The sequence below is a fragment of the Fukomys damarensis genome, unplaced genomic scaffold (assembly GCF_012274545.1).
Source record: "Fukomys damarensis isolate Sample0158 unplaced genomic scaffold, DMR_v1.0_HiC HiC_scaffold_29, whole genome shotgun sequence".
Classification (NCBI taxonomy): domain Eukaryota; kingdom Metazoa; phylum Chordata; class Mammalia; order Rodentia; family Bathyergidae; genus Fukomys; species Fukomys damarensis.
Window position 1 is genome coordinate 7,733,479 of NW_022900941.1, and position 14,826 is coordinate 7,748,304.

Genomic DNA, 14,826 nt, shown 5'->3' on the forward strand with positions numbered 1-14,826 from the left:
AGACAAAAGCGGAGCTGGCCGCGCCGCGGGGAGCAGCCGCCCGGGTGGGATGCGCTGGGTCCCCTTGGTTCCTGGGGGCCCCCAGAGAGCTTCTTTCCAAAGCTGGGAAAGCAGACAAGTGCTGAGTTGAGCCTGTGCAGCCTCCTCAACTTGCCTTTGTTGTTCTTTGGTGTTGGCAGACGCTCTGACGAGGATGAGTGTGTGATCCTGCACATTGGCCCGGTTGGCTACAGTGGAGCTAATCTAATTTTGCTTTCCGTTTTTCTAAGCTGCTCTGCCGAGTATGGGGTTTTTCCAGAATCTAACTTATTACATAATATTTTAAAGAATAGTTGTGCGTAATTCTAAAATTAAACAATAACGAAGCTTCAAACGTGTTGCATCGAGGTGCGTTTCTGTACAGTGGTGTTTCTTCGTTAATTGCTGACTTATTCGTAGCACCGGTGTGCTCTTTGAACATGGTACTTTAATGTGTAGTTGTGGCAATGAGGGCTTTGGATTCTCCAGTCCTTTGCGAGTCAGGGATGCAGGAGGGTGAGAAGCGAAGAACAGTCGCCTGCTGCCATGTGCCTGTATGCACCATATTCAGGTACCACGAGATAGTATCAATTTTGGCCCTAGGAATTATCAGTATTACTGTTATTTGTGTCATTTACTGAGCTCTTGGCCCATTTCCTCGCGGAGAAAGGGAGAAGAGTAACACTTGATGCAGAGACCATGGAGCTAAGGGAAGTAACACCACGCCCCAGATAACTGAATATTATTTTTATTGTACACTCGGCAAGAAAGATTTAACTTTTGATGAGCTGTTTGCTTATTCATCAATTGCCACATTGTCTAATTGTACCTTCGTAGCAGTTAACACAAATCTTTTTATAATTGTTTTCTATGGGCTCACATGTAGCCCTGGTTTAGACTTTTCTTTGTTTATGTTTTAATTAGCCATAGATTTTGATTGTTTAAACGAAGGCTAACTAAAGTCAGAACTCCTTTGAAGAGACTTTTTTGGTGGTGGAGGTGTCAAATATTGTATGTCCATGTTACAACTGGTGTGGCCAATAGGCTTTGGCAAAGTTTTCACCACAAATTTGTATTAGAACCGAAAAACTCAGATCTCCTAGGGTGTCAAGCTTTTGAGTAACTCACAGATTCAACTCTATGTGAGGGGAAAGTATCTTTTGGTACTTACAGAGAGCAAAACTCTGCAGCTTGGTGTGTTACACTTCAGTAAGTGCTGCGATGCCATCTCTCAAGTGTAGTTTAGATGATGGGAACTTACTTTTTATAGAGCAAGATTTCAGATCCTTAAAATAGTTTACATGAGTGGTGAGAACTGATTGGTCAGAAGAACATTAAGTTTATTGTTCAAATATGTTATATTTTGTTTGGTTTGGGATTTAGATTTTTTTTTTTTGCTTCAGTTTTTGTTGACTCTGTTTTCTTGAATGATGTCATAATTTAGAAGTTAGGTAAGATACTTTCTTGGGCCTGGGACTTTTGCTCCATTTATTAATCATCTTGTATTTCAAAACACTTTTAAAGTAAACAGCCCCCCCCCCGTTCCAGTACTAGGGGTTTAACCCAGGGCCTTTATACTAAATTACCTTGCCATACCTTTTTAAATTTTTAAAATTTTGAGACAACTCTCCGTAAATTATCCATGGTGGGCTTGAACTTGCTATCTTCCTGCCTCACCTTCCCAGGGTGCTAGGATTACAGGTGTGTACCATTGCACCCTGACTAAATAACTAATACTTTCTGTTTTATAGTGCTATTGGTAAATATTATAATTATTTAAGGGTAAGTATTAGTCCTAGAGCTAGTTTTAATAACTATCAATTGTGATAACTGCAAGTCTGGTTGTTAAATTGAATGGAAATAGTAAACAGTAAGTAAAACATGAATGTTCTATAGACAATTATTTAAAAGATTTCTTTGAAATAAGAGAAGTATCTATTAGAATATCTTAATAGAAACAAAAAGTGAAGAAAATCGATGATGCAGTTTTTGATTTGTAAAATATAATAATTATTATTTTTTTATTTGTTTGTCTTTTGAGTCAGGATCTTGCTGTGTGGTTGAGACTGGCTTTGAACTCACTATGTAGCCCAGGCTATCCTCAAACTCATGGTGAGTCTCCTGCCTCAGCCTCTCAAGTGCTGCAGTTACAGGCGTGCATTACCATGCCTGGCTTGTAAAATGTAATTTAAAAAGTGAAATAAGTTGTCTTTATTCAGTGCCAGGAGGGCATCATCCATAAAGAATATGTGTATGTGTTGGATTAACTCATCTCTAGAATTTAGTGTGTCAGCCTTCAGTAACTACTGCAATAAAATTTCTTAAATTCAGAGGGTGGGGACTGAAACACCATAATTTACTCATTGCTTTTAGCTTTCTTCTTTTGTTTTCCTACCCTCTTGATGCTCAAACCATTACTGCTACACCAAATGATTTGCTTTCCTAGATTCTAATGGCATGTGAGATCTTGCCTGTCCTCATGGGTCCCTGAAGATCTAGCGCAGATGTACTCAGATGGTGGCGTTTCTTCCATAACAGCTTTGTTAGCTTCTTGATCCCTGCCTGGAAGTCTCCTCACTTCTTGTTGTTCTTGTGGTATACATCACGTTCCTCTTTCGGTTTATTCTAGAGTCTTTACTCTCTTTTTTTTGGGGGGGGGTACTGGGGACCGAACTCGGGACCTTGTACTTGTGAGGCAGGCAGTAGAACCACTGAGCTAAATCCCTGGCCAGGACCTTGTACTTTTGAGGCAGGTGGCAGCACTACTGAGCTAAGTCCCTGGCTCTTGGACATTTACTCTTTAAATCCTGGAGGGCAAACATTGTCTTTGTAGAACACCTGTGGTGCCCACTGTTGCTTGCTAATGCTGTACTATACTAATTGTATACATAGTGAAATGGTGTATATGAAATAATAAAGAAATGAAAGGTGGGTTAATGGGATTTGAGCCTTGGGAGAGCTCTGAGTTCCTGTAATCTAACATTACTTTTACTTTATGTGTGCTGCATTCTGATCATCAGCCTCAAACTATAGGCGTACCTCTCTATTCCTGCACGGGTTGGTTATCAGAAAAATTTTAGACTGCCAACATCTGGCCCAGATGCTTTTACCTGTTGACATTAGTTATTTCCCCTGCAGCAACATGAATTAAGTCTGTTTCTTCTCCACATAATACCCTTTCGTGTTTTCCAGGACAGACATCAGGCCATCTCTAGATTTATCAGTTAGACTACTTATTAAACCAATTTGTGTTAGCCACCAAGCACCAGGAGGTACAGCTGAAAGCACATTCGCAGTTCCTGCATTTCAGGGGCTCACTATCTAGAAGGGGAGGCAACTATAGCATGAACTGATGCCAGCTATATTGGAAGTAGGCAGATAGCCCAAGATGCTTTGTATCCTGCTGGTTTATTTATTTTTGGTGCTGGAGATGGAGCTCAGGGCCTGACCCCCTACTAAGTGTGCCCCACCAGTGAGCTGTACCCCTGAGCCCCTTCATGGCTAATGGAAACTCACCATGCTTTCTTTAGGCAACTCTGTTTTTAAAGTGTTTTAAAATTCAAAATATAAAGTAAAACAAAAGATTTTGATAGGACCTGACCAGAGTATGCAGCTGTTTTCTTAGGGCACTATATTAATAATTTTCAAACTTTGTTGTGTGTTCTGGCTCTGCCACAAGCTAGTCATGTGACTTTGAGCTAATTAAACAACTTATTTGTATTCTAATGTTTTCACATTAAAAAACAAAGGAAAGGGGAGGGCATTGTTAATAGCATGTACTGTATGGTTTTAAGAATTAAATGACAGAACAGGTTAAAGTGCTGAGAACAATGACTGGCAGATATTAAATGCCATAGTTAGAGTTAATATTGATAAAAATGTAGTAGTTACAGAAATCAAGTCACCAGGATAACTTTGGGAACTTATTAGATTATTTACTCTCTTCCATTTAGAGATTTTGACCAGTTAAACCTGCATGGGACCTAGGCAGCTTCAGTTTTAACCCCTTGATGGTTCTTAAATACCTCAAAGGTTGAGAACTCTACACTCTATATTTATGCTATCAGTGATTGAATTAGCTTTTACAGATTTAAAGACTTATTAGACCCTCCTCAAAGACTTGAATGACGCAGATAGTGGGAAAGACATGCCCTCCCCATCTCAGATCTCTCTGTGGAAACATCTATTTATCAGTTTGGAATGTATCTTAAATACTGTGGAGATAAAAATGTGTGTCTTCATAAAAGAAACAGGTAGATTAAAAATACTTTTTTAAAAATTAGAGTCCTCTTGTCCCCTTCCAAAACTTGTGAGGTGGGTGGCAAAGGTCATGTTACTGTCTTGTCAGTTTGCCGATGAGGGACCATGGCCTGGGGAACTAGGAGGAGAACTGAGCCCTGTGTCTCTTAGCCTGCTGTTCTTTTCATGTGGACCGCGTGCTCTCTTAGCTACATAATTTTGTTGGCTTTTATTGAAATTGTGGTTCATAAAGTCTTCTGGTCTTTTTGCCATGCAAATAGCTGCCAAACCAGATTTCCTCTTTTCCTTTGGTACATATATGCTTACTTTTAAAAGACATATATTTAAGGTTTCATGTTTATATTTATCTACCAAGATGAATCTGTTGGGGAAAAAAATCTAGAACTGACCTTGTGGTCATCTGTTACTAGGGCACAGTTGGGTAAGTCTTCTTTGTTTACGATAGCTGAGGTCAGTGTTACACTTTCCTCCTGTCTCTGTAACTACTTAATAAACTCTAGGCAGAATCAATTAAATGTGTTTATAGTCCTGTTACAGTAATAAAATAATATAGCAATAATAGGGGAAGTCCAGAGAGCAGGGGGAAAATCCCAATAAGGCCATCTCAACTTTAGCCTTCTTTGGGCAGTGGGGAGTGCTGGAGATTGGATCTGGGGCTTTGTGTGTACTAGCAAGTGCTCTGCCACTGAGCTATAGGCTCGCTCTTATCTGTTATTTCTTTTTCTTTTTCTTTCTTTTTTGGTACTGGGGCTGGCATTCAGGTCCTTGTGCTTGCGAAGCAGGCAGCAGCACCACTGAGCTAAATCCCCAGCCTATTTCTTAATGTAGCACCTTTTGAGATTCTTCAGGTGTCCATTCTTTGTAGTGTTTAGTTTTTAAATACTTTATGAAAAATTTCTTTGCTACTATGTAATATACGTCATTTTCTTTTTTGTTTTGTGTTTTCTGTTTTTTTGAGACAGAGTTGCTGTGTGGTTGAGGTTCGTCCCTTGACTCATTGTGTAGCCCAGACTTGTCTTGCACTGGAGACAGTTCTCCTGCCTCAGCCTCCTGAGTGCAGGGATTACAGTGTGCCTCACCATGTTTGGCGTGTCATTTTCATTTTAAAAAATTTCTCATACAATATATGAGTTGATAAAACAGATTTTGGTAAGGTATTTGAGATTCTTGACATGCAGATATTTCTAGTTTTGGTATTACGTATAATACAGTGACTTTTTGAATATAACGTATTATTACTACCATAGGATGATTTCAGTGAAGTAAGATTTTTGTGTGAAGGATATTATCATATTTATGATTTTTGGTACATATTGCCTGATTGCTGACCAAAAATTTGTACATATTAATAATTTGCCTAACAATCTAAAGATATACCAGTTAATCAAAAGTTATCACCTTTTGCTAATACAGTTGAAGTATATTTTGAGCTACTAATAGAGAAGTAGTATATTGTTTTTCTTTATTATTGCTCATATTGTGTTTGTTTGAAAAATAAGCAATCACAAAAGATATTTGTATGAACTACTGTATGAAACTTTTATTGGTTATTGCCTGCACATAATGGATCTTTTTTTTTTTTTTTTTGGCTTTGACGTTAGCATTTCCAAAACCATTACATTTCTGGGTAATCAGGAAGAGAATGCAGCTCTTGCCTTGTGGGACAGCTTGGTGTATTTGTCCATATTGGAATGTGACCTAACAACAGTTTTGTGACCCACCTTCAAGTGTTCCTTTAAACTGTTGTGTACTAGGGCCCAGCCTGAGATATTTTGTAATCAGAACGTCTGTGAGTGGGAGTGAGGTATCATTTTCTTTTTGAATAGGTTCCATAAGTGCTTATGAAGCCACCAAAGTTTGAGAGCAGCCTCTGGGGACTACTTTCTAGCTAATTTTCTTCAGATTGTGTCTTTTCTGTGTGTAGAGGAAGACTGTTATGAACAGTTGCTCAGACATGCTAACAGAGGCCTGTTGTATAGAGAATGAATTGTGTAGCAGTGCCCTTCCTAATGAAGAAAAGCTGGGCTCATTCTAGGAACAATAAGCCAGTCTTTGTAAGAGAAGTTGAACTGCATTAAAACAGCTTCTCAGAAATCTCATAGGGCTGGTGGCTGTGTTTTATTTAAATCCTCAAAAGTCATGAAGTTTTCTAGACCTGAACCCACTTCTTGTTCAGCCTTTGGTAGGCCTAAGGCTAGCACATGGACCATCTTATTGTCACAGTAGCAAAAGCTGTCCTAGGTTTAATGCCCACCACTTGCCAATCACTGCCTTGGGCTCTAGACATCCTTGTACCAGAACTTATAGTAACATTTCAAGGAGGGTGCCATTTTCATTTTGTCATGAGGGGAAGCTGAGGCTTAGAACGATTAAATAATCCATGATCACACAGCTGCTGAGTAGCAGTGCTTGGTTTTCAGATTCTTTGGCTTCCTTTCCATTTGTCTCTTTCCTTTTTTCTCTTTTTTGTTTCTAGCTCAGGTTGTTCCTCATTCATGAAAGGTTAGTAGGCTTCCTTTGTAGAAGTACTGTATCCTCCCGCTGTTTGGCAGCATTTGAAGGCTACTCCCTAGTTAGAAGGCTTGTGGGAGAGAGAAGCTTCCTATTAAGAGTTTCCCTAAGGCTCAGATCTGATGCCAGAAGTACCTTTTAGATTAGATTCCCTGATTTGAAATCAACCTTTAGATAACCCAGGTCACTGAAGACCTAATATAGACTTTTTTCCTTTTAATTCATTATGTGCATGTGTGTATGTGTGTATGTGTGTGCATGTCTCACTATGGATTGAACCCAGGGCTTCACACATAATAAAATATACCATTATAGGCCACACAATTCAGTGGCTGTAATTACTTTCACAGTTTGCCACTGTCCCCATAATCTGCTTGCAGATTTTCCCATCACTCCAAATAGAAACTCTTCCTGTGATGTTAACACCTTATTCCTCTTTCCCCTACTCCCTGGTACTTTCTAATCTTTTTTTGTTTCCATGGATTTGCCTATTCCAGATTTTTCATGTCAGTGGAATCATACAATCTTTGTCCTTTTGTGATTAGCTAATCTTGCTTAGCATAATGTATTCAAGATTCATCTGTGTCATAGCATATATAGTATTTTTTTTTCAATACTGGGACTTGAACTCAGGACCTTGCACTTGCAAGGCAGGTGCGGTGCCACTGAGCTAAATCCCTGGCCCTCATATATAGTATCTTAATGCCATTTCTTTTTTATTGCTGAATAATATTGTGTTATATGGATATACCATAATTTTTTCATCTGTTGATGAAATTTGGCATGTTTCTACTTTGTAGTTACTGTAAATAATGCTGCAGTATATGTGGTGTACAAATATCTCTTTGAATCTCTGCAATTCCTTTGGGTGTGTACCTTGGAGTGGAACTTTTGGGTCATGTGGTAAATCTGTATTTAGCTTTTTGGAACAAATGTCAGACTGCTTTTCAGAGAGGCTGTACCGGTTTATATTCTCACCAGCACTGCACAGGAGTTCCAGGTTCTCTACAGCCTCACCAATACTTATGATTTTGTTTCATAAAATTTACTTTTATTATATTTATTTATAGAATGTGTGACGTAGCATCACATTGGAGTTTTGATTTGAATTTCCACAATGATTAAGGTGTTGAGTAGCTATTCATGTGTTTATTGGTCATGTGTATACTTTGGAGAAATGTCTGTTAAAATCCTTTGCCCATTTTTAAATTGGTTATTATTATTATCTTTGATACTGCAAATTGAAACTAGGGCCTTCACGCTGAATTATATGCCTAGCTTTTTTTTAAATTTTTTATTTTGAGACATAGTTTTGCTAAGTCATAGTTTACCTAGGTTGGGCTAAAACTCGAGGTCCTTCTGCCTCAGCTTCCCAAAGTACTGGGTAGTGTGCTACTGCACAGGGCTTGTCTTTTTGTTACTGAGTTCTAGAAGTTTCTTGTCTATTCTAGTATAAATCCCTTATCAGATATGTGATTTGCAAATATTTTCTTTTACTCCTTATGTTGTCTTTATTGATAATGACCTTTGACACAAAAGTTTTAAATTTCAATGAAGTCCAATATAGCTGTGTTTTCTTTTGTTGCTTGTAGTTATGGTGCCATCTCTAAGCATTTGTTGCCAAATCCAAAGTAATAACGATATATCCACGTGTTTTCTTCTAATATTTTATCTTTTTTGGGGGGCGTACCAGGGATCGAACTCAGTTCCTTGAGCTTGCGTGGCAGGCGGTGCCACCACTGAACTAAATCCCTGGCCCTTCTTCTAATATTTTATATATATATTTTGGTACCAGGGATTGAACTCAGGTCCTTGTGAGGCAGGCGCCGGAACCACTGAGCTAAATCCCCAGCCCTAATATTTTGTAATTTTAGTTCTTATATTGAGGTCCTTGATCTACTTGAGTTAATTTTTGTACATGGTGTGAAGTAGGGAATTCCAGTTCTTTTTTTTTGCATCTGATTATCATAGCACCATTTGTTGAAAACTAATAAAAGCTTACGGTCTATGTAATTAATTAATTCTTACATCTTTGTCAGTGTCATTTATATTTTACTTTGGGTGTTTGACTTTGTTGGATGCCACATCCCGTCTTCTTCCTTTAAAACAGGATACATGAATATTTTATGTGTGCTATTGCCTTGTCTCTTGATATCTGAGACATTTAATAAATATGAGTTGTTATTTAACTGTGATTTTTGTTTTGTTTTGTTTTCTTTTGTTTTTTGGTACCAGGGATCGAACTTGGGACCTTGCACTTGCGAGGCAGGCAGTGGAAACACTGAGCTAAATCCCTGGCCCTGTGATTTTATTTTAGTTTGGGAACTGTGGATTGAACCCAGAGCCTTACTTATATCTATCTGCTAAGCATGTACAGTGCCACTGAGCTATGCCTGAAGCCTCCTATTTAACTTTGAAATAGCTTGTATTCCACAAATAGATTTTAAGTACCTTCAGAGTATGAGTGTATGCTGTACATGTTTCCCAATTTCCTTCTTTGTTGTTGAGATGTTGCTGCAGTACCTAATCTGGTACTGCCCTTAATCACTGTGTTGCCTAATTTGGTGGTACTCCAGTGTTGTCTTTAACCTTTATTGATGAATTGTGATGCTGAACAGATCATTATGAATACATTTAGATAGTTGATGAAAATCTTCCTTAGAAGATTATTGGTCTCTGTGTTAAAGAATTCTAGGTTTTTTACTCAGGTCTTTTAAAGTCATTTCCCCAAATATAGGGATTGATAGGTCTTTCAATGCATTAGGAATTTTGGAGGGTGACAGATAGTATTTGGATAAACATCAGGTAGTAGGGCATATTTCATGTGTGTCTGAAACACATTTAAATTATACATGATTCTGGTGACTGATTTTTAAATTGGGAACTTTACTCATTTTAGGGTGATGTTTTTTATGTTTGTTGTATGATTTGACCTTGCTTTTTCCTTTTTAACAGATACTTAGTTTCAAAATTATTTTGAGTTTGTGAAATGAGCATGTATTTTTCTAACAAAAAATGAAATCAGTGACATTAGAAAATTCTTCTTGGTTGTATAGGAATTCTGAAGGTTAACTAGTGGAGAAGTATCTGCTGCTTCTCTCTGGGTCTCTGTTATCATATTTCCCCTATCATACTGCAGTGTTCTGTGGTGTCTAGTGTTACTTGTCATGGGCAGTGAGGCTTCCTTTGGGAGTCCATTTTGTAATCTGCAGTCTGGGTGCAGTGAAAGGAAGCTCATCATGAAGCCTGGCCTGTGGTATTTTGTTTTTCAGTAGATTTTTGCCTTCTAAGTAGGTGTTTCTGAGTATCTTGTTATGTAAACACTGAGATACAGGCTACTTAACAATTGTTTACTTTGGAAGATCCTATTAAGAGTGGAAACAAAAAAAAAAATCCTTTTATTTTCTAATTCCAAACACAATAACATCACAGAGGACAGAACAGATATAGTATTTCATATGTTTTAAAGATAATTGTCAATCAACGAAGTGACATATCAAGAGCTTAAATTCTCTTAGGACTAATGGTTTATGTTAGAAGAGTAGGAAGGAGAGATGTTGTTTTCTTTTACTACCTCCATTCTTCTTTAGGGAAAAGTTGGGCTGGTATATATCTGAATCTATATACCTGGTGTACATCATTTGCCTGCAAAGTTTGATCCACAAAATCTTTATTTTACTGAATACATTACCCTCCAGGCATAGGCTCCCATTCAGAGAAGGGTGGCCCTTTAAAAAGAATGCTGTCAGACGAGCATGCTGGTGCGTGCCTGTTGTACCAGCAGTCAAGAGACTGATGGGAGTTCAAGCCTAGCCTGGTCTGCATAGCAAATCAAGCTTGAACTATGGACTATTTAGTGAGACCCTATCTCACAAAAACAAAACAAAACAAAACAAAGCAAAAAAAATACCCAACAACCAAAAAACTGATCTGATTGAGCTAGGCTAATATGGTTAGTGTGACATTGTAGCTTACGTTGTTGAGTTTACTGATTATTAGTGATTGGCATGCCAGGCACATTGCTTGTGGCCTAGAACTGCATTTCTAAAGTAAACACCATAGAAAAAGCTTTCTATTCCATCATTCTTTTCAGAAATTGGAGTAGATGTCTGAAATTGTCAAAGGAGCGTTTGTGTGGACAAAATGACAATATTTGGATGAATTTTATAGTAACAGTTTTATAGAATCATGAAAGAATGACTCAACACTGGGAAATGGGACTATCTCATTATCATCATTTGGTTATGACCTCTTTTGGGGTGGATAGGAAAAGGAAGGGATGCAGAAAGTGTATTAATAAGAATTGGGCCTAAAAATATAGAGCCTTTAATAAAAACTGCTGCCATTAAGTAAGAGAATTATTCTAAGTGACAAATAGTTGAGACTGAACAAACTATGTAACTTGGTCAGAATTTTCAACAGACTTTGTTAGTGTAGTTAAGAACAAAGAGAAAGGTCTCAGCCTTATTTCCAGAGAAGTCTGTGTCTAAGAGGAAAGGTAGACAGACAAGTGAGATGGTAATGATTCAATGCCTTAAGAATACTACTACAGAAAGACCAAAGAGGGAAAGGTTCTGGTGTGCTTGATTATGTGTCTCCAGTTTCAAGTATTAGAAATTTAATCCCCAAATTCCTCTTTGGAGGGAAATTAGGATTAGATAGGATCATGAGGAGAGGCCCCCACAATGGCATTAGGGGCTTTATATTGAGAAAGACCGAAGTTATCACGCTGGGTGCCTCTCGATCTGGTGTCCTCTGCCATGTTTTGATGCAGCAAGAAGTCCCTCACTAGGTGTTTGTCCCATGTTCTTGGGTTTTCTAGCCACCAGAACTGTGAACCAAATAAATTTCTATTCTTTATAAATTACCTATTCTGTTATAGCAGCAGAAAATAGACAAAGCAGTCTCATAATTGGCCCTGGCGAAAGAGACTTGGTCCCTTCCTGTTTTGACCTGAAGGTGTGAGGGTCCTGAGTCAGATGTACAGCTCTTGGTTGGCACTGTTGGCCTGTCTCTTGACTTCCGTTCATGATGGACCTGTTACCTGGGGACATAGCTCATGACCATGGGATGAGGAAACTGACTCTGGGCAATATTCATACCATGTTCTAATTTTGTGAAGTGTCCACAGAAGTCAAGAAGGTACCTTTGCTGAGAGAAGAAGGCTGAAACTAACATCATTTAGAGCCTCAGATCATGATAAAATCAGAACTCTTCTATTTTCAGATCTTTTCTTGAATCAAATGGTCAGTAATTCAATTTTGAAATTTTGGGGCTGGGAGTTAGACATTGTCCTTTAGGGAAATTGGTTGCTGTTACACTTGCTTCTGATAATGATGGCATTAATACACTGTATTTGTCATTGTAGTTATAAGCTTACTACATGCATTGTGGACTATGGAATTATAACAATATCTAGGGGACATTTCTTGTAACTCTTTCTTTTCCCAGGGCTTAGGATTGAACTCAGGGCCTTACACATATTAAGCAGAAGCTCCATCACTGTGCTGCATCCCCAGCCATTGTGTCCCTTTTTGTTATGAGCGAATTGAATTGTTATTTTTGCAGAGGGAGTTCTTTTCATCTTGCTTAAGTTACATGGAAGTGAGAATACTGTAGCTAAATGCATGAAATTTTTCTGTGTAAAATATTCATTTTTGAACAGGTACGTAATATATACACATAATTTAAAATGTCAAGTTTCCCTCCTATCTGCCATCTAATCTTCCCCAGAAGCCTTATGCATGTTAGGTAAGTGCTCTACCACTGACTGTACCCCTAGCCTAGCCTTCTCTTTAATTTTTTTTGTTTTTTTGGTTTTTTGAGACAGTGTCTCACTATGTAGTTGAGACTGACCTGGAACTCGCTATGTAGCCCAGGCTGGTCTTGAACTCACAGCAGTCCTCCTGCCTCAGCCTCCCAAGTCTCTTTAATTTTTTAATTAGTATAGCTGACTATTATGATATTATATGTAAAATCATAACTTGCTGAGCTTTCTTTAGGTTAACTTTTATTTTTTTTAAATCTCTTGCATTTGTAAATAATGCTATGAAGCATAATTCTATAATGTTATTTTTCATATGCATAAGTATCTAAATTTCCAGATATTCACAGTTTGGGTTAAAGATTATGTGTCATGAAATTTTGAGAGATAGTGCCAGATTGTTCATCTTAGAGGTTATAACAAAAGCCAACCTGTAATAAGAGTTCTGTATTTAATACATTTGAAAGTGTAATTTCAAAATATCATTTAACCATGTCATATGTCATTTTTGAATTAAAGCATGGCTATAGTTCATTGATCAAAAGTGAACTGAGGCCAGGTACATCAGTACACACCTGTTATCCCAGCTACTTGAAGGGTGAGGCAGGAGGTTTGTCAGTTTCAGCCCAGCCTGGGTAACTTAATGAGACTCTGTCTCGAGTGCATGAATGAATGAATGAGCTGGACACAGCTCTGTGCTAAGTACATGGGTCCAGTCCCTTGTATGGGGGCGTGGATAGGGAACTGAAGACTTGTTTTTGTCTTTTGGACTTGGTAAGTATTCCATGGCTGGACAAGGCTCAGGAATAGCTTTGTTTCCTTCTGCATGTTTCCAGTGCTGCCTTCTGGATATGAGTACTAGATTCAATTTCCTGAATCACTACTTGTTTCGTTTTTTTCAGTTCATGGTATAATACCTGATGATGGCTCTTCTACAAAGATTATAATTCTATTTAAATCTATGACCAACTTTCTATTATTTATTGGATAGGGTATAGTTTAGCTAGAAAATATGAACAGATGCTGTACTTCCTCATGTATAAAACTTACATTTTTAAAATAAGTAATACATGGTTTAAAAGTTTAAAGGTATGCAGGGAGACAGTAAAGTATGTTTTCTTCACCTCTTTATTCACCCACATCCCGTCCCTGGATGCAGCCACAGGGTTTAGTTTCTTAAACAGGCTTCCAGATGGTCTATGTATGTACAAACCATTACATAAGGTGTTTTTTGTTTTGTTTTGTTTTGTTTTTTTTTTGGTACCAGGGATCGAACTCGGGACGTTGCGGTTGCAAGGCAGGTGTGGTGCCACTGAGGTAAATCCCTGGCCCCTACATGAGCTTTGTAAAGGCTGCAGTATTGTTTTATTAGTACCACCATTGCTCTTTTTAACATTTTTTTGTTTTATTATAAATAGTACATTTTAATTTTCAAAAATATAGTATTAACATTTTAGTGTATCTTTGCCATACTTTTCTATGAGTGAAGAATATAAGTGGATACTTTTTTGTTTTTGAGCTTGATCTCACCATGTTGCCTATGCTAGTTGTATCGGTCAATATTTACTAGAGGAACAGATATAATGATATATAAATATATGTGAATTTACAAGATTGGCTCACAGTGGCCATCCACAGAGGCAAATGAGGAAGAGTACAGAGGTTCTGTCTACATACTAGAGGCCAAAGGATGTAGTCAGAGGTCTGGAGCTCACTGCAGTGTCCTGGTGAGTCTGTACGAGGAGGCTAATGGGTCTGTGATGGACGGCTGAGGAGTCTGCCCCAGAAGGCTGGGGTCTGCTCCAGATGCTGAAGAGACTGCTGGAAGCCAAGAGATGACTCCAAGGTGAAGGCAAAGATGGAGCTCCTCCGAAGGAGCAGAAGCAGATCTGTCCTTCCTCATTTCCCCTTTATACCGTCCAGGTGTTGAGCTGCCCTAGGGTGGGTCTTTCACACACTAGAGTGTTGAATTGCTGAGCTGACTTAGTTAAGCTGCTCTTCACCAAGTCCTGAAATGGACACACAGTCAAACATTACACTGGTCTTGGCCTTATAGGCTTTAGTGGTTTTCCTAGGTAGCCTCCTGAGTAGCTGAGATTACAGGCTCAGGCCACTGTGTTCAGCTTACTTTTTATTTTCTAAACAAAAATGGCATAAAATTACTGTTTTCTAGTTTGCTTATTTTCACTAAAATGATTGTATTGATTGATTTATAGGGCTAATAAAAACAGTGTATTGTCACTCTTAGTAGCTACATGATCTGTTGTTTTTGG

The 14,826-nt window shown here is 38.2% G+C and overlaps 1 protein-coding gene across 47 annotated transcripts in view; it reads left to right on the plus strand.

The window, feature by feature from the left end:
* The window catches only part of Clasp1 (cytoplasmic linker associated protein 1), a 242,023-nt gene that overhangs the window by 893 nt on the left and 226,304 nt on the right, over nt 1-14,826 (plus strand). The gene's annotated exons all lie outside the window — the stretch shown is intronic.